We start from the raw sequence: 8,451 nt of genomic DNA on the forward strand, positions 1-8,451 counted from the left end.
AGCAAGACCTGTCTCTTCACTGTACAGACTGGTCACGTCTCCCAGGAGATCCCAAGCCCTGTTCTCCCTCAACCTGGAGCCATCACTGCACTTCGGGCTCAAAAGCCAAAACGTAACCATATGTATTCCATTGGCTGGAATGAACACTGCGAACAGACCACCATGGAAATAACATGGGCTTTGAAAAACAAGGGGCAGGAGGTGTGGTGGAAAGGCTGGTTATTTTCCAACCTAGAACATTTGGATCCACGCCCAAAGCACAGTCAGGCAAATTTCCAAACTGTAAAACAGCCCATTGTTGCTATCACCCTCATATCCCCTTTTCCCACTGAAACTAAGCTGCCCAGTTGGCTGTGTTTACATGGGATCCATCCACAAGGTAAAACTTTCAAAGCTCCTTGGTGACTTAAATCTTTCTGAAAGTTATTTGTGCACGTCCATTCGTGGGGAAATGTTCAGAACTTATACAAAAGCCTGGTAAGTCTCTTCTTCCTTTAGGATTTAGTATTTTGAGCCTTGAAAAAGGAAGGAATGTACTATGCTTGTAATTTTCTATGTTGGTGCCAAAATGGATATGTACATTCAGACTATGTAAATAAGGGCATATTGTGGTGACATGAGAGCTGAAAGACAGGGTTTTGGTTTCCTCTGCATGAGCTTTCCAGAGGCATAGAGAGCATGCATGGTTTCCTCACCATTCTTCACAATACACCAAGGGACATTTGCTACTATACTGTTGATGGTGAGGTTTTCCTTTTGGAAAGATGTACTGAATTGGTTTGTGTTGTTAACCATCATTTTCCTTGCACTTCAGTAGCTTTTTTCCTTCCTTGGACTTCATCCTTGCTATCCTTTTTGAAAGTGATGACAGCCCTCTCAGCTATTGTCTTGCCTTGCTAGTTGTCCTATTCCATAGGCCCTCCTTGCCCTTACTCAACTGCTTCAGTCTTTGTTTGCCTTCACCTCAGATGGAATTTCTCCTACTTGAACCTGAGGAATGAGAAATGTCCACAGTGGTATAGGTGAGTTTTCACCAGGGCTTTGCACAATGTGTGCCCTTCCTACAAAAATGTCTTGCCTGATGCACAAGAAGGCATTGTACTATTTTTTTATCTTTAGGTGGAGCTTGAGTGGCTCTTGTCATACATATATTTGTTACCGATTGGTGTAGAATTTCGTCATTTTCATTTTAAAGGTATAGGTTGGAAAAATATAGAGCACATGCTCAGTGAGCAGTGGTCACACCTAGGAGGCAGGAAGCTTTTGGGATGGAAGTGATTTTTGGTGTTACAATGAGTAATTCCTAGTTCAGCAACCAATATATCTCTTGTATGGCAGATGGTCTGTGGTTCTTTAGCTATAGGGCACTATTTAGTTCCATACTGGCAGTGATTTAAAACTGAGCCTGCCTGTCGTGTCTCCACTCTGCTCCACCCTCCACTCTATTTCTTCTAAGGTCAGCTCATGAAGCTCCCCCAGTGTTGCCAACATCTAAAGGTGCAGCCTATGTTTGCTCAGGGAACAGATTCCTTACATGCCAACCACATTCCACCCTGAAAGTTTCCTAACCATTATAACCTCTCTTAGGATGTGAATATAACTTTACTTTCAATAATCTTTTCCCAATAATTCTAGTAATAATTCCACACTGTGTGACTTGTTCATGCCTCCAGCAACATTTTCCTACTCCCATATTTCCAGATTAGAGCAGAAATCTGTCGAGTCACTTTAGCAATGGACTGGTCTCCTCCTAGGAAAGGAAATACCCACACCCAGAATTAACCCTAACCCAGAAATAACTTCTATTTTAGAAGTTTCCTTGGGGAAAGTGCCAGTCACTGAGAAAGCTCCAAGAGGTGAAACACTGGTGGGTCAATGTGATGCAGTTTGTGGTATTGCTGTTTGTGAGGACAAGCTTTACTCTCCAGGACTGTGAATAAAGGTCACTAAATTTTTAAATGAATCCTTTGGGGATTTGGTAAAGAGGAAGGTTGTTGCTGATCATGCTTGTGTGGGTAAGGATGTGGCTGGCCAGATGGCCATTCAACCCCAAAAGGCCACTGTTTCTCTTTAAGTGCCCCTACACACCTATAAGATAGCTGCCAAAAAGAAATTAATTTTTTTCCTTTTGCCCACCTGAAACCACATGAGATTGTCAATATGATAAAATTACTGATGATATTATTCATATACAAAGGAATTTCATTGTCTGGGTTTTTTAAAATTGATAAATGGTGCCTAAAGGGGGCTAAAGGGAACTGGAGAAGAACTTTCTACAAGGACATGTAGTGAAAGTACAAGAGGAAATGGCTTTAAACGGACAGAGAGTAGATTTAGATTAGATATTAAGAAGAAATTCCCTACTGTAAAGGTGGTGAGACAGTAGAACGTTTTTCCCAGGGATGTGGATGCCCCATTCCTGTGAATGGTAGTCATGCATAGAAACAAAGTGCAACTTAAGGCTTGAAGAATGTCCAAAATTAGTAGTAAAAGAATCTGGAAATAAACTGCATAGCAATCAAGAAATTAAACTGAGAGCTTGAGGGAATAAGTTCAGACGGTTGAAACTTTGTAACCTTTATGATTGGGCATTGCTGGTCTAATGGTTACAGAGACTCCAAGACGGTAGATTTAGCTTAGATATGAGGAAGAAATTTTTAACTGTGAGGGTGGTGGGGCACTGGCACAGGTTTTCCAGAGAAGGTGTGGATGCCCCATTCCTGCAAGTGTTCAAGGCTGTGTTGGATGAGGCTTTAAGCAATTGCCCTGCCCAAGGGAGGAGGTTTGGAACAAGATGATCTTTATTAAGGTTCCTTTCAAGCCACGCTGATTTGTGATTCTATTATATATATATATAAAAGTATGTGTTGAGTTTTTGCACTTTGTAACTGATTATTAGTATCACTCTAAAAACCTAATTCAAGACAGAAGAGTGGATGGTGAACAAGTTATTTACACGAAGTCACAATGTGTCTCACTAGAAGGGCAAATGTAGAAGCTTCTTTTGGCTCAGTGGATGACAGAGAGGCTTAAAAGTCAGTATCAGAAAACACATTTGTGTTCTCTAGAAAACAATTTATTTTTCTGCCCCCTTTCCTATGTTATCTGACTCCTGTGCCAATACAGTTCCACAAGACAGTGAATAGTTATTCCAGCATGGAAGATTGTGGACAAACATTATTTGCCACAAGTCTTCAGGATTTTTGTTTAGGAAAAGATGTTGGAAAGGGAGACAGGCAAGTTACACGAGAGCTTACAAAGCTGAAAAATAAAGATATTCCCTATTTCTCTTTAAAAGGTCTGGGTTAAATACAGCTTCTAAGTAATTAAAAATTCTATAATTTAGTTTCTCAGTCTTGGTACACAGTACTTATATGCTTTAATTTTTTTCCATAAGCAAGAGTAGACCTCAGTGAAGAAGCAGTTTGTCTGTTCAGCTGGTTGGAATAACAGTGCTGCATTATTGCTGAGAGGTGCTAGCAGAGGTGATACTTCTGGGCAGGCTGTTTATGAATATGAATGAATATATATATGAGTGACATTTATTCTCAGAATTTGATAAACAGTATTTCTGAATAAAGAAAAATACTTGATATGTACATAATTCAGAAAGAAACTATATGATCCTGGTTTATAGCTTTCTTGGAATGCCTGCCTGATGGGGAATATAGGAAAAAGGCTGAGTAAGTGAATAGGAATTTGCATGTATAAGTACTTATTTATCACACAAATTGCATGTGACATCTAGCACTATAGGAAAGTTATTTCCTGGTAAAACTTGAACAGGGAGAAAATAGAGGTGAGAAAAATACAGCTTATTCTTTTGATATTTTCTCCGGTTTGATAAAGTCCAAAATAATGTAGAAACACTGAGGTTCTAGTGGATTTAATCAGCCTTATTAGCCCTACTGTGTTAACCAAATGTGCACTCCTACAGAATTAGTCATCTCCCTTTGGCATTGGTAGACATACACCTTTGTACTTCCAGAACAACCTAGGGAAAATTGAATCAAACTTGAAGGGATGTTTAGCATTAAAAAGACAAAGATCGACAACACCTAATATTTTGTTAAAACTGTTTTTAAATTCCTCTTCTAAAAATAGAGAATATCTAAAAATATCAGAATTGTATGTGCAAAGTGTTGGCAAACGTACTGGTGATTCTTTTTTTCTAAGATTTTCTTGTGAAACATTTTCATATGAAATTATAAAAAGTAGACTGAAATGTATTTTCCAGTGGAATTCTTACAGTAGAATATTTGCAGCTACAAGGACTGGATTTTCTGCATTACTGTGCAGATGTTATGATTTTTTAAAATCAGAGATATTTAATCTCCCTAGACATGCTCTTTTCAAATTTGGCTACAATGCTTCAATGTAACTGAAACTGAAAATTTCCCAATAATATTTGAAATTCAGAAATACTAAAAATTAATTTGAATAATTTTGAGTGTCAATTAGTGTCAGAGATCCTAATTAGTGGATGGACTTGGAAAGATTCTTTATTCTTTTCTAGTTATCTTTTTCTTCTTGTCTGAATCTTCTCTGTTGTTCCTTTCTACAAGATAACCTGGATTTTTAAGATCCATCTTTCCTTTAGTCAAATAGTTTAGTTTCCATAGTATAACAGTAATTTTAAGTCTAAATTTTTTGTAGATAAAGCCATCTTGATAAACATTGTTTTGGTTAGCAAAAAAAGTGGCATTGCTTCAGCCAGAATCACAAGTATTTGAGATAAACTTTTTCTCCGGGAATCTTTAAATTTTTCTCATATGAAAATATTCATATTGAGCTAATACAACTTTTTGAATATGGTTACTTTTTGCATAACTTCTGCTTGCCTGGCATTGTTCTTTGCCTTTTCTTTGTGCTTTGCTTCTTGGTTTCCTTTTCTTCTTCTAGAAGAGAAGCTCCTCCTTTCATGATGAAAACTTGTTTGAAAAAGCTATAACATTCAGTAAAAGTCTTTCTAGACTTCAGTGGAATTTGAGAAAGTTTCCTGCAGGGAGCAAAAGAGTGGGGTTGCAATGAGAGGCTTGGCACATGCCTCCTTTGGAAACTCTTCCAAAGTCTTCTGCTTCTCCAGGATCATGGCAACACTACAATAAGCAATGAAACATCTTTTTCTGGCAAATTAAACATAGAGACTATGCAAAGGGAGACCTTGCAACTTCTGCTTGTTGGGAAGAGGGATTGTAAAGTAATTACATTAATCCTTAAGCATCTAGAATAGACCAACGAACGTGTTCATCATGCAGTTTTAAAGATGATCACAGAGACCAGCATGTGCTGCAGCATCTTCTCCAAAAGCAAAAAGACATTAATATAAGTTGACGTAGAAAATGGACTAGAGAGTTGAAGGAAAAAAATATTGGTTGCAAATCCCTACAAAAAAGAGCTCCCATCCATCCTCTTGCACTTCCTCAGAAGAGTCATCTAGGTCAGTACTGGTTTGGGATCTCACTCTGGGACCTGGAAGGCAGCTTTAAAAGTTAATTCTCCTGACTCTCCTATAGACTCTGAGGAGTGCCTTTTGCCAACCTACCTGTTGGCTGTACACCTGCAGGTGGGTGCTCTTTTCTGTTTGGAGACAGATAATGGGAAGAGCTTAAACTGTGAATTTCGCACACAGGAAGGAGGACAGGGCTAAGGCACAAGTCACTATGACCTGCCAAAGCAGTCTCTTGCTGTTGTCACTTCCTCCTGACCTAAACTGCCCAACAGTATGAGCAAAAATATTGCTTAATATGTTACTATTAAATGTAACCTGTTAAGGTGTCTAAACAAATATTTAACTCTCATATGACAGCAAAGTTACATTCACCAAATTTCTTGATGACCTCTAGTTGGAGAAGTACTAATCTTCAAATACATGCCCAAAGAAAATGACTAATCCATTGGATTTGATTGATCAAAACTATTACTTTTATCTAAGAAAACCTGATTTTTTAACTAGTTTACTCTTCTTCACATTGTGTGTTTCTGACTTCACTCTGTTGTCCCCAAGCCCACTTATTTTTATACTGTGAAATTGTTGTTTCAGGAAAAGCGAATACATACATTGCTCCTCCCTCTTAACCTGGTCCATTTTTGTTCTTCCAAATCCTCTTCCTGAATTGATTTTGCATGTTGCTGTCCTTCTTGTGTTTTTGTTTTGTTTTGTTTTTTACGAGGGAAGGAATATGAAGCCTGGTCAAAGGTTTCACTTTGGAAAGTCTTGTGCACTTGGCTGGTGGCTGACGAACCCACTTCCAATGTCTACAGTTCAATGCCAGTCCCCACAATGTGAAAATGTAACCTCCTTTCCCAAGTCAATCAGTGCCAACTCTGCCTGATTGAAACATGACCAAATTTTGCTGAGCACACTGCAGGATTCGGCAGCTGGCGATAAACAGGTAACAGATTTACAACTAAATTTATTATGTGGCTACATTTAATTTGCCCCCTTTATAAAGTAGCTCCCATTTTTACCACCTGATAGAAAACACTTTTGTTGATCTCAAAAGTCACCTGGACACGACCCTGGGCAACTGTCCCATGTGCAGTGTGGGGTTGGACCAGACAGCCTCCTGAGGTCCTTTCCCAACTCAACCATCCCGGGGTTCTGTGAAAATGAGGACATATCCCACGGTTTTGCTGGAATGTTCAGCCATGAAAAATCCTTTCACAAGTGTTTTCTTTTAACCTTTTGCTTAATCTCTTCAACACATTCATTGTCTGAAACACTTTGCAATTATTGAGTCTGTAGCAATCAAAGTCTTATGTTGTTGATAATGTGGGAGCCATTGGCATTTACATACTGGCAGCGCCATGTTCAATTATTATATTTTATGAATTATTAGACAGAAGTTAATACTTTTATTTTAAGTGCAACCATTAAACTAAGTGGGACATATCCCTCCTTGCACTGTGTAGTAACAATTTTTTATAGTGTGGTCCATCTACTATGAATAATTTCTCTTTCATGGATGGCTGCCCCTTTTTCCTGTAAATGCTTTTACCTGCAACCTTACTGTGTAAACACTGGTGCTGAAAGTACATGGCTAAGCAACGTACTAACAGGAAAAAAAAAAAAAGAACTAATTGCATTTCAATGTACTTATTGGACCGTTGACTACCAAGGTAAATAAAATTTGTGGCCGCTGCTGCAAAAAATAAAAAAAGAATACTTTTCTGCCAAAGTGAATGTTTGATTTGTATTATTTTTTGAGAAGATACTAGTCAGTTTGCTGCTGAGGCCTTCACAGGCGTTGAGTGCACTGGCCAACATATTGACCTGTATGTGAGCTGTGTGTAGGCCAACAGTGAAACTGCATGGCTGCCCAGGCCCTTGGCAAAATCTCCCTTGGCTTCCATTGATGAGTGTCTCACTCACATGGTGAACACTTTGGGAATCTGTAGTTGAAGTCATTAGTTTGTGAAGCTATTGGGAACGGCCTGAGCAAAGCCAAGTCAACCTTGTGGGCAAGACTGAGAGCTGTGCCAGGAAGATGGTAGGAATGCAGGGAGAAGGTCCTGATGTGCCAAGAATGGGATCCAGCATGATCCTATACGGTCTCTTGCCATGACTGGCCTCCTGCCAGCTCTGGTGGCAGAGCCACACCAGGGGTCTTGGTGGTGGAGGGCCACCTATCCTGCTGCTGTGGCCACTTGTCTTGGTCCTTGTGGTATAGCTGTTGCCTATCCACACAGGGTATTGGCTCTGTTTGCATCTTGTGTCCATCAGAAACCATCTGCCATCATGGGAAGAGCAAGAACTGCGTTAGCGGACAGACGTGGAAAGGTCTGGTAGACACGTGTCTTCCATCATACCTCAGAGCCTTCCAGCGCCATGGGTGTGGCAGTGCCACACTCCTGGATGGCGTTGCCAGAGGGGCCCCATGCCCAGGTCCTGCCCCATGCCCCTGCTGGCCCAGGCCCAGGAACCCCAACCCAGCCCCACCATGGCACCAAGGTATGCGACCCCCGCCCACAGGAGCGCCGCCAATGAGGAGCCTTCCCGCCAGGCCTCGCCTTGCCTCATTGGCCAGTAAGGGTGGTGGGGCCTCTAGAATGCAGTGCATGGAAATGAGGCTCCACCCATCATCCCATGCAGCCCAGTGCTGGGTGGTCACGTGGCAACCTCACGTGATGGGCATGGTCTCATCAGGCTCCTCCCTGGGGTGATGTCACAGCTCTCGCGAGAGCACTCAGTGCTGCCCCTTAGAGGTGTGAAGGAGTGCAGGTGAGCTCCAGGCTGGGCCACGCCCCCACCTGAGGTCCCGCCCTCGGCCCCGCCCATCCCATCCAGAGAGCCAATGGGAACGCTGGCCGAGTCTCTCCCCATTGGCTGGCCGCCTGGCATGCAAATGAGCCTCGACGTCACTTCCTCTGCCAGATCGAGCGCCATTTTCTCTTTCTGGCGGTTGATGCGGCGCGGGCGGCGGCGCGGGTGGCGGGCGCTGAGGGAGG

Source organism: Chamaea fasciata, unplaced genomic scaffold, assembly GCF_029207755.1.
Source record: "Chamaea fasciata isolate MVZ Bird 193981 ecotype frontalis unplaced genomic scaffold, bChaFas1.0.hap1 SCAF_1, whole genome shotgun sequence".
NCBI lineage: Eukaryota > Metazoa > Chordata > Aves > Passeriformes > Sylviidae > Chamaea > Chamaea fasciata.